Genomic DNA, 12,891 nt, shown 5'->3' on the forward strand with positions numbered 1-12,891 from the left:
AGAGTTACAAGACGCTAGCTATAGCAATACCTTTCCGCGCATGTCCACTCCACACACGCTCACACATGCACATCGGCAACATTCGTCAATTTCTTTGAAATGGGGTCATAACCCCGAAATATTGAATACAAGGTGAATGAGTCTACGTTAATTCACATATTTGTTTTCTTGTGATTTACCTTGCATTTACTTCGCATTGTTTTGGCCTTACACACGATCCTTTATACAATATATATATATACATGCGTGGTTATGCGGCAAGAAGCCTGTTTTCCAACCACATGGTTCCGGGTTCAGTGCTACTGCATGGCATCTTGGGCAAGTGTCTTCAACTATAGCCTCGGACCGATCAAAGCCTCTTGGGTGGATTTAGTAGACAGATATATGTATATATCTATGTGTGTGTCATTGTGTCTATTTATCCCCGTCACCACTTGACAACCCGTGAAATGACTGGGACCCTTTAGCGGAGTTGATTTTGCTGAAAGGATTCAGCTCAAATCCTCTGAGCTGAAATTTTCTTTTCTCTCACCAAACAGCGGACTCCTTGAAAAGGATCGTTGATTGGTGTTCTTCCTCCGATGTATTCATATATGTGAGTGTGCATGTGTATGTATGTATGTATGTATGTGTTGTGTATATGCGTTTGTGTGTGTAAAGAAAAGAAAATTACCGTGTTTCCTCTGTACTAATATACTTGAAAAAATATTTGAAGGTTGCGCATTCTCGTTCCTTCGTCTGAGTTGGCTTCGTTGAAGTAGAATATCAATAATATACGACGTTAAAATAGCATTACCGCCTCCTCTCACTTTGTATGCTTCTACTTCTCTTTTCTCTCTCTCTCTCTCTCTCTCTCTCTCTCTCTCTCTCCCTCTCTCTCTCTCTCAGTTACTTTGAACTCCTACGCACACACGCTTACAAACACGTACACATACACACATATCCTCAGATTGATACACAGACACTACATATACGCTCAAACATTTATGCGCACGCACGTATAAATATGCACGCGCACATAGGTACACATTCATCCATACATTCACACACACATACGCCTACATCCATATACATACATACACAGATAGACACACAGAGACATACGCGCGCGCACACGCACACATTCGTATTCCGTTTGACGTAAAAAGAATAGACAGACACTCATACTTATTCATGGCTTTATGTATTTGCGTATGTGAATCGAAATATTTTCTTCCCTCACTGTAAAGGTATACGCGCGCTCGCGCATGCTCACACACATATAGATAGATAGATAGATAGATAGATAGATAGATAGATAGATAGATAGATAGATAGATAGATAGATAGATGGATAGACAGATAGATAGACAGACAGACAGATAGATATACCACAATGTTTTACTTTAGATATTTTACAAAGCGGACAACAATAGATGATGGCGTGTTCAGTACTCGAGGAAACTAGAAAGAAATAGTTTAATGAGTCTGTATTTAATATTGTTGTTGCTGCTGCTGCTGCAGCTGTTTCATCTGCTGTTTTGGTTGTCGTAGCAGTTGTTGAACCTACAACCATTGTTGCAGTTATTGATGAGCTTCGTGTCTCCTTTGCGCTTGACAACTGATGACGTAAATGAAACTAAGAGAATAATGCATAAATAACGTTTGTTCGTTCAGAATTTTTTTTGGATATTACCGTTGACAGTTGTTCATTTAGTTAATTAGTTTGCTTGCTAATTATTTACAAAGATCATTGGTCTTGTGAGTGAAATGTTGGTTTCATTCATGACCGATGAACCCGATGTCATGACCGATGTCACCCGATGTTGTACTACAAGCGGTCATATATGTATATAAGCATGTATGAGTTTAATTCAATTTTTACAGAGTTCAAGCCGGTTACTAACAAAGTAACAAGTCTTTTTGAGTTACGAGAGTTCCCGGTGTTTGTAAATACGTAGTTGAGTAGGTGTGTTGGTTGAATTGTGTGCATTTAGTCGAATAAGAATCTCATACGAAGAATTTTTGGTATGTGCCATTCATAGATTGGATTTGGAGAATCTGCGTCAGTTTCTTTTGCTCTTTTTTCTATGAAACCGAATTTTTCTAGGTTTTTGTGCAAACTTGCGGGCACATAACCTTATGCACTTCTGATCATAGGTACAAATGGGAATTCACAGCCAGGGTACAACATAAGTATTCTCTTTTTGGTGGACTTTTGATTGTACATTCACATCTGCTGGACAGCTGTCCTCTACAACAGTGCAAAACTTTTCTCCGTGTCCCACAGAACAAAATCAAGTCTGATATGTTTGCACCGAAATGATGTTTTTTATCTTTTATTTATTCCTTGTTTTTGAAGGTGTGGATACCTGCTGTTTCTGACATGCCTTTAATTATGTGAATCCCTCTTTCTAGTTCTGCACGCACACACACACACATGTATAATTATATATATATATATATATATATATATATATATATATATATATATATATATATATATATATATATATATATATATATATATATATATGTGTGTGTGTGTGTGTATGTGTGTGTATGTGTGCTGAGTGTGTTTGTGTGTGTGTGTGTGTGTGTGTGTGTGTGTGTCTATGCATGTGTATAGGTTGCTAGAATCCCAGCAGGATTAAAGACCTATGAAAGGACGGATGGACCCACTATAGCTTCGACGACTATCTAGCAATAGTACGAGCACTCAGAAATTCCGGGTTGGCATCCGGCTTGATGAAAGACCTCTCAGAGTGAGGCACCCTTCAGTTTTTGTTAAAACATGTCTATAAGGTCCCTCTGATATGCAAGTCACCAAATATGTAGGGAATGGCATTGGACATTTGGGGGATCTTTTGTTTACGCTTGAGAACATGGTGCTCCCACATTCCTGAAATTATGGTCCATTTTGACACACGATGTCTTGCACCGGGTTGTTTATGGGCCACATCAATAGTGCAGTGAGGGTCTATGAGATTTTATGAAAGCCTTAATAGACCTAACATTTTGCACAGTCATTGCTTTGTCAGTGCTGGTCACACTCGCTGGTTTCATCAGTAAATAGTTGTAGTAGATGGTGTAATTATTGTTAACCCCAGATCAACCTTGATCGAATGAACCAATGTTTAAAAGGCTTCCACCCATGTCCAGCCCATCTCTTTGGGTGTATCTAGGTCTACATTACCCAGTGTGTCCTTTCCTATTTTAAAATAGTAAAGCGAAATACGATGGAAATTTGGTTGCAATTTTTAACCGGTCTAACGAACATGTAGAGAAAGCCTGTACATGTTCGCAATCTCGACTTACCGACACGAAGTAATATGCATATTGGCTTTAACTACCTCGACATTATAATATAAACCAGTAAACAGTTAGTCGTTGTACCAAAACTGTAAAACTTCTAACTTTTTAACCTTAAGTTTAATATTGGCAAACGCCGTATATTTTTATCAATCTACGTTATATATCCGGTCTCTTGTAGCTGTGGAAACAATGAAGCAAGTTTATGAAACTAGGCGGTTGGCCGGTTATCTATAAATGATGAACAAAATAGATTGTGTTGTTGCCTAATATTTCAGCAAAAAAATTTCAAGATTGTTTAAAAACTGCTTCAATGGGTCACATTATCATTTAGAAAGGTTACTACGTCTTCGCTGAGAGAGTAACTATCTAATGTTGCAATAAGATATACAGGTAAACCAACAAATTGTTCTATATCTGTCTGTCTGTCTGTGTGTCTTTCTTTCTCTCTCTCTCTCCTTCTCTCACGCTACCTCTCTCTTTGTTTTTATCTGTGATTTTATCTTTCTACCTCTCATTCTCTATTCCTTACTCTTTATACACATGTATACACATATGGTGTATACACACGTATGCACACACATTTAATTATTAATGCATTAGTGGGAAACTGAAACGATGCCAAAACAAACCATCCTATTTTATATTCTCTTCTACTTCCAGGTGTCCAATTTATCTATTCCTTTCTAAAATAGATACCAGTGCAACTGGAAAAGCTAGCTTAATAGATTCTCGAACTAGCTTAGCGTCAAAATCTACTTAGATCTACAAGACGAAGATGTCAAAAAAGATAGGTATCAGTGAGTCGGAAAAAATGTAACTTTACATTTGGTTATCATTCTTTCTTTGGAGAACAAATTACCTTGTTAAATAAGATGGTGAACTCCTTTTAATTTCAGAAAACTACCGAGGTTGTCTTTGCCTTACGTCCTTCGGGAATCGGTAAAATATATCTAACGCGGGTAAATATTATTAAAATATACTACTTAAACCTAAAAGGTATGTAAATTAAAGCAGCTTAAGTTAAGGGTGTTGTACACATACACTCGCAAACACACACTAACTCGAGTCTACGAACACGCAGACACACACGCACACGCACACACGCACACACACTCACACACAGTTATATACCAACAGCAAGAGAAGTATAAAAATTTTGAGAAGGAGCATGGACAGCAAATACATACCCACGAACGAGGCTGTTTAAAACAATAACCACAAGATCTATATATTAGGGGGAAACCATACCAACACACACACAAAAAAAAATAATAACAAAAACGCTGTAAAATACGGGATCTGTAAAATTCGAGATCTTACACGACATGGTAAGATTTTGAATTTCTGGTTAATATGTTTAAAATATTTGACTGGGATATATTGATACAAATAGAGAGATTTAATAAGATACTGACGGACATTTTACTGGTTCACTGAGAGAAAAATCCACCTTAATCTCGAAGAAACAGTGATACCTTTACGTTCTGAGTTCAAATTCCGCCAAGGTCGACTTTACCTTTCATCCTTTCGTGGTCGATTAATTAAGTACCAGTTGCGTACTGGTTCGACCTAATCAACTGGCCCCCTCCCCCAAAATTTTGGGACTGTACCTAGAGTAGAAAAGAATATAGAAGAGAATATATAAACAACTGGAAACCCATTTTTTCCTCCAGAAGAGCAAAGGGCAATATGGCTACAAGCGCAAATTATTTTTCAGCAAACACAGTCGAGCGGCGGGTTTCTCTGTCGCCAGTCTTTATCAACTTGGCGCAAACACTACCCAACAAATTAAACCAGATGCAACTCGGTTATGGAACGACAATCAACCAACTCATATATGTGTGTGTGCATATATATATATATATATATATATATATATATATACATACAGGATTAAATAAAAAGACAACAAAAGGGAAGTATGACATACCTGTATATATATATATACATATATATGTGTGTGTGTGTGTGTGTGTGTGTGTGTGTGTGTGTGTGTATTAATAATTTTAAAAACGTGTAGTAAATAAACATGCGAGCATATACTAAATACATAGATGAACGGAGAGTACAGAAGGTCACCAACTCCTCTTCAGTCATCGGCCAGAAAGTCGAGCGCAATTTCGGCCATTATCAATATTACTTCCACTCTGGAGGCACCGGCATAAAACTTGCCGGGAATGGGAACCTAAATATAACAAAACGAGACGGGCTCGAGACGAGACAGTTAGTGGACGGACGCGGGACAAAACAACAAACCGAATAAAGGCTTAGGGTCAGATGAAGACAACAATGAAAATGATAATAATACATACACAAAAAAAAAATGCCTTAGGGCTGCAAGACAAGACAAAAATAGGTAACGCGAAAGAGAAATGAAAATCTGTCCTAAAGGACTATAGACAGGGGTGGAGTAGAGCGAAGAGCTCAGAAAATCGTGACCAGTCCAGTCGAAGGCAAGGCGAAAAAGAACATGTATGTATGTGTGCACGCGTGCGTGTATATATATATATATATATATATATATAGGCTCGGATTTCCTTTTCAAACAAGGAGAGAGGTTCACAATTAAAACTAGATTCACTTGTGCCTCTGAGAACCTAATTTATGTAATAACCTGCTCGGGTTGTGGACACAACTATATTGGACAGACGAGGATGACCTTGAAACGGAGAACCACTCTACATAAAAAGCAAATCCATTTCCCGCAATACAGGTAAATTCCTCTCAGTGAACATATAGAAAAATGTGTAGATAACATCAAACCATATTTCACAGTCTTCCCCTTCTACCAATGCAAAAACAGAATTTCTCCACAAGAACGTTTAAATAAAGAAACATTTTTCATCGAAAGATACAGAACACGTCTTAATATGCACGTATAACCAACTTTTATCTTTTTACATATTTCAATTCACGATTACATCACTGTACATAAATCCCTCACTAAATAAGTTTTTCGAAACTTTTTGTGTGTATACATTCCCCTCCCCTTACAGAAAGCTGAACAGTTATTTTCCTTGCCCACAACAATAACAATAATAACGATAACCAATTACCTCGCCTTATTTTTCTACTTGTGAAGTCATTCACTCGTAAATATCATCACACACAACATGGACAAAAATTTCTTCTTAAGAAAATACATATTCAAATAAGCAAACCTTAATATCATGAATAGCGAAAGCGAAACCGGTCGATATATTAAAAATTATATTATAACTATGTGAAGTGTGTGTGTTTTTCTTTTTTAATATATATATATATATATATATATATATAGTTGAAATTTACATAAAAACAAAAGACGAAGTCACGTGTATAAACAACAAACCGGTGTATTAGCTTAACGCTCGGGAAGGTGAGAAAGTCTTTTTCGTTTCGAGCCTACGCTCTTCAACAGAAAGGAACCCGATGAAATAAACAGAGAGAGAATAAAAACACTTTTGGAGCTAGCGATATATATATATATATATATATATATATATATAGCTTTTTTCATTAAAAAAAATACGTCTTAATATGTACGCATAACCAACTTTTATCTTTTTACATATTTCAATTCACGATTACATCACTACATAAATCCCTCACTTGACACGTTTTTTGAGACTTTTTTTGTATATATATATATATATATATATATATATATATATATATATATATATATGCAATGAAAAGAAGAAGAAAATATTCTTTGACACATCTTTAGTTAGAAGTCACAGATGTTTCCGTACCATCTCTATTTGCAACGCCAGTTTACGCGAAAATTCAAAAGAAAAATTACGTAATATTTGCGGCTTTATATACATATTTGCATATATATTTTTATACATGTGTACCTACACGCACACACTCGCTGTCTGTCTGTCTGTCTGTCTGTCTGTCTGTCACACACACATACGCACATATATGCATCCATTTTTCTTATTTTTCTCTTTACATATATTTACATGATCTTACAATTGTTCCTGTTTGACTTGTTTGTGTGGATACGGATATATGTATATGTGTATACGTATATAGTATACACTAGCTTAAAAGCCGTCCGATGTGGCGGCTTTTATGCTAGCTTCTGTGCAGGGCTCTTCATTACGCCTTGGCCCAACAATGATAATTTATGCTTCGAGTACATATCAAATTTTTTCAAACTTCAATATTTTTCAAGCAATGACCAATTTTCATCAAAACAATGACAATTTGTCGACTTCGAACTTATTGCAAAGCTGCAAGATAAACAACAGTACCACCACCATCGCCACCCCATCTGCCATACACACATCATTCCGACTTCTAACGCCTTCCCTTCCAGCACCATTACCACAGTCTTTCACATCGTTTACTCTCGCTTTATCTCTCACTGCCAAGGCTACCACTACCACCCTCATCACCGCCGCCTCCACCTCCATCATAACTACAGTTCATACTATTACTAACATACGTACATACATACATATATATATATGCATGTATGTATGTATGTACGTATGTTAGTAATAGTATGAACTGTAGTTACGATTCTGATGATTGCGGTTACATTACAAATCAGGCTGAAGAGGAATGGACAATCGGTAAGATTTGTTAAATCCGAAACCGGTACCTGTTTAATGATGTTTTTTTAGGTGATTTTAAATGTCCTGCCCGCTTACGTTTTGGTATACTGCTATATTTCATGCTGAGAGCAATTTAGGTCTTAATAGACACAAGATGTGATCTATTTCTAGCACATTAATTGTCCACGTTAGTGGTCAACGTTATTTTTAAAAATGTACCTTAATCCCCTGAGATTGCAGATATTATTTCTGAATCTGTTTGATTCTTTAGATGTGCTGGCCTCCTGATAATTAATCGATATTAATTAATATATGATTAATTACCATATTTTATAATTATATATATATATATATATACGTAAAATTTCACTACCAGTGGCCTAGCATGTATAAAAAGTCAATAGACAACATATTCTCAAGACTGTTTTCTCTCGTGTTTAAATGTACACTATTTTATATTGAGTATATATATCTGTGTGGGTGTTTTTTCAAAACACTGTCTGGTTTAAAAAGCCACATCAGACGCCATGAAAGGGCTAAGGTGTAGGTGCAGGAGGTGGTCAAACTCTGTTTAAGGAGTAGACAACCACCATATATATATATATATGTATGTATGTATGCATGTATGTATGTATGTATGTATGTATGTATGTATGCGTGTGTGTGTGTGTTCCCACCACTACTACCACCACAAACCAGTGTTAGTTTGTGTATGTCTCCGTAACTTAGCTGTTCGGCAAAAGTGACCGACAGAGTAAGAATCAGGCTTTAAAAAAGGACAAAAATTACCAACCAGGAAACGCAAAAGGACATTTTATAAGAATTTTAAATCCGAAAATATACAGGAAATGGTTAACACCGCTATTAAAACAACTGCCCCTCTAGAGATTATCTTATAATATGTATGTCTGAAAAATAAAAAAACAGCGAAAAGCGCTTAACACAACACAAAACTTCTTTCCATAAGGTCTGTGCTAGTTCATTTTTTATAGCATTTTAAAAAATATAATTAGTATTCAATTTTAGATAATCTTAAATTTGCCAGGTTTTTTAGCTTGCTACGTAGATGGGAATACCAGTTGGCAGGCTGCTGATATTAAAGTATCAAATACTTATAGTATGCAGATTAATAGCTCCAGTTCTCTGAAGCTACTGGATTTCTTGTGTTAATAAACAAGTTGGCTCCTTGTTTCATTGGCATTAGTTAAATGAATTACACCCACTGACGAGAACCCAATAAAGGTTGAAAATCGATTAACAGTGCTCAACACTTTTTTTCAATCTACAAGGATGGGGTTAAATTTGACGTTTATATCTACTACATGGGTTTACATACACACACACACACACACACACACACACACACACACACACACAAACACACTTTGCAAATGATTATCAACAACTAGAATCATTGCTGTAAATTATTTTAAATATATAATTTAAGCATTTAGAAAATGCGAGCAAATGCGTAAATATCTCATAAAACACATTATTTAAATTTTTATTATATAAGATCATGACTAATTAAAAAGGTAAGCAAGAGTTTTCTATGTTTAGTCAGGATTGTTAAGTTTTGAAACAGTTTTTTAGTGTATATGCTAAGTGAGCCAGTTAAAATGAGTGTGAACAAGATTGGTAATCAACAAATCATTTTGCAACATTTAATTACATCTGCTGTGTTCTGAGTTAGAAATCCTGTATATATATATATATATATATATGTAAGTGTGCGCGCGCGCGCGCGCGCGCGCGTGTGTGTGTGTGTATGTGCGTGTGTGTGTGTAGATATATACGAGTGAGTGGACAAACGAAAGAAGGGCACTCAACAAATTTATTGGGAATTGCATGTATGGATCAAAACAGTTTGATTCAAATTTGTTGGTACTCTTGAGTTTCAAGTGTGATGCTAGTCGTTAGCTTTTTTGAATTTCAATGATAGAAGTTGATTATTATAACTGTAAGGTGGACTGTGATGGTCGAAGAAGGTCACGCGGTGTCGTGATTTGATGTTGGGATATGGGTAACAGTTAGTGAACAAGAAATTGACCTCGTGGAGGACAGGAAATAGACCACGTGGCTGTTTCGGAATCGGTCAGGTTTTGGGGGAGAAGCGGGAAGGGGCGGCATTTGCAAGTATATAGTTCTATATGTGGGTATGTAGACGCGCTCATATGGTTTTGTGTGCATGTGTGTATTGATGCGATCGTGCGCAACTGTCCATGGGCCCGCACGCGCTCGTCTGCACACACACACACGTCTGCACACATACACACACATACTTGGACGAGCGCACACACCCACATACATACACGTGCATTCGCTCACATGGACACACATACGTGGATGCACACATACGTACATGCGTATTTATTCATGAGTACATATGTATATTCGCATGCATTTACGCATGCATGCCAGTGTTCGAGTGCACATGTGCATTCGTGCGCGCGTCCGTGAGTATACACGCGCAAAACAAGTGTTTGGTCACCGCTACGAACCAACCCCATGAACAGGACCACCAATTACCAATCCCCAATGTTTACCAACCCCCAACACACGCCAATCCCCAATGCTTACGAATTCCCAACATTTACCAATCTCCAACGCTTGTTTTGTGCTAGTATCCTCACGCACACTGGTATGCATGCATACATGCATGCGAATATACATCTGTACATATGAATGGATACGCATGAGGGTGTACGTGCATGCCTGTATGTGTTCACGTGTGCGTATGCGCGCGTATGTGTGTACGTGTGTGCGCGTGCGTGTTCGTCCAAGTGTGTGTATGTGTGTGCAGACGTGTGCGTGCGCCCCCATGTACGGTCTCATCTTCGCACGGTCGCATCAATACATACATGCACACCAAACCTTATGAGCGCGTCTACACACCCACATATAGAACTATATATCTGCACATGCTGCCCTTTCTTACTTCCCCCTTCCCAACAACCTGGTTCACCATGCGGTATTTTCCAACTAACTGTTACCCATACTCCATCATCAAACCACGACACCGCGTGACCTTGCTCGACCAATCGCAGCCCACCTTACGGTCATAACAATCAACTTCTTTCATTCACGCTTGAAACTCAAGAGTACCAACGAATTTGAATCAAACTGTTTTGATCCATATATATAGAGAGATAGATAGATAGATAGAGAGGGGGGAGAGGGAGAGAGGGAGAGAGAGAGAATCATTTATATCATACTTACATATGTACACTCGTGAGTATTTCCTCACACTTTCACTTGAAAAGATTAAAGGCCCAAGTGAATTGTCCCTGCAGACTAGCGGGTTTATATTAAGTAATGTTAAATAAGTACTTTGTTTGAACATATTCTCCCGAGACAAAATGCCTTAAAAAAATCAAAAAAATCAGTCGCATTAACATCGTTCGTAAACTTCGACAAACTAAAGAATTATTGCTTTACTCATGCTTTTACTGACTTTGTAATTTTCACAAGAAAGATACTTCTTTTTTCCTTCCTAATACGCAAATTGTAGACTAGACTGAATGAATGTTCAATGAAGTTACCTTTCTTGCATTTTTAAAAATAATACAACCAAGATAGCTGGCAGCCATATTTCTTACAGGAGAAAGTTTATGGCGGAAGCACATGCATTAAAAATTTACGCCATAGGTGTCTACATTGAAAATAATATAGCAAATTTTCCCATGACGACAATGTTTACCGCAAAAATACATCATGGAAGTTCTAGTTAAAAAGAAAATTAACAACCAGTTTGCGCGAACCGGTATGAACCGGATCCAGCTCCGGCATACCTGCCATACAATAATACAATGAGGGTAAGTGCTACTCTAATGGAAATTACTTCAATATGAGGGAGTGGCATAGTTCAATGGCATCACCATCGCCGAAACTAAAACTTTCAACGAAATACAACCTTAAGTGTTGAAGTATGGTGATTGAAAAAAATACAGAACTGTAGAATACAAATGATATATAAGCATATGCATGTATACATACACATATGTACATACCTACATCTACATGTATATATAGATGCATATCCGGGTACAGGACGTTAGAAAAATGAAAGGGGACATAAAAATAAAACGGACTTTGTTTACAGGCAACAGAACGAACACATAGGAAAACAAACAAACCACTTATGGAACTATTCCTTCATCAGCTGCCTCTATTCTAAAACTAGGCGTTTCGAAGATAAGGCAGGATGCACTCTTAGAATAAGAATACCTGTCCTATTACCTCTACTATACCCAGTGAACAAAAGCCACATTTTGGCAGGGTTATCACCTAGCAACAGGTGATACCTTTGGTATTATGCGCCTCTTCCGTATTACACCTTGAGTGCATATTTACCGATATTACTAATAGAAAATTTATATTCGAATATTTAGCACATAGAATTATCATATCAAATTAACAGAATACGTTCAATGCAATATAATTTTACAATAGCAATAGATAATCTTTTCTACTATTCGCACAAAACCTGAAATTTGGGGGAGGGCTATAGTCGGTTACATCGACCCCAGTACTCAACTGCTACTTATTTTATTGATTCCGAAAGAGTGAAAGACAAAGTCGATCTCGGTGGAATTTTAACTCAGGACGTAATGACGGATGAAATGCTGCTAAGCATTTCGCCCGGCGTGCTAATGATTCTGCCAGCTCTCCGCCTTAATAACAATGAATAATAACATATAAATGTAAATTTCTATCCTGCTTTCCTGAATGCATAGGCGGTACGGAAGCTGGGACCTTCAACGTAACTTCACATTACTTTCATGCTTTACAAAGGCACCCACTGGTCACTTGAATCTTCAAAATTCTAACGGTCCGAGCAGAATACTGTACTGTTCTTACTGCATAGTATATTATAAATTGTGAAGGCGTGTGGCTTAGTGGTTAGGGCATTCGGCTCACGATCATAATGTCGTGAGTTCAATTCCCGGCGACGAGTTGAGTCCTTGAGCAAGACACTTCATTTCCCGTTGTTCCAGTCCAATCAGCTAGCAAAAAGGAGTAGTACCTGTATTTCAAAGGGCCGGCC

The 12,891-nt window shown here is 37.3% G+C and overlaps 1 long non-coding RNA gene across 2 annotated transcripts in view; it reads right to left on the reverse strand.

Moving 5' to 3' along the window:
* LOC106879348 (uncharacterized) overlaps positions 1-986 on the reverse strand; it is a 43,710-nt gene extending 42,724 nt beyond the window's left edge. The window contains exon 1 of one of the 2 annotated variants that reach the window (XR_016240725.1): positions 674-986. This is a non-coding gene — a long non-coding RNA (uncharacterized LOC106879348). The remainder of the gene's footprint in view (positions 1-673) is intronic. The other variant, XR_016240726.1, reaches the window with a different exon arrangement.
* Positions 987-12,891: the final 11,905 nt, after the last annotated feature.

This window comes from Octopus bimaculoides, chromosome 2 (genome assembly GCF_046866305.1).
Source record: "Octopus bimaculoides isolate indiv1 chromosome 2, ASM4686630v1, whole genome shotgun sequence".
Taxonomy (NCBI): Eukaryota; Metazoa; Mollusca; class Cephalopoda; order Octopoda; family Octopodidae; genus Octopus; species Octopus bimaculoides.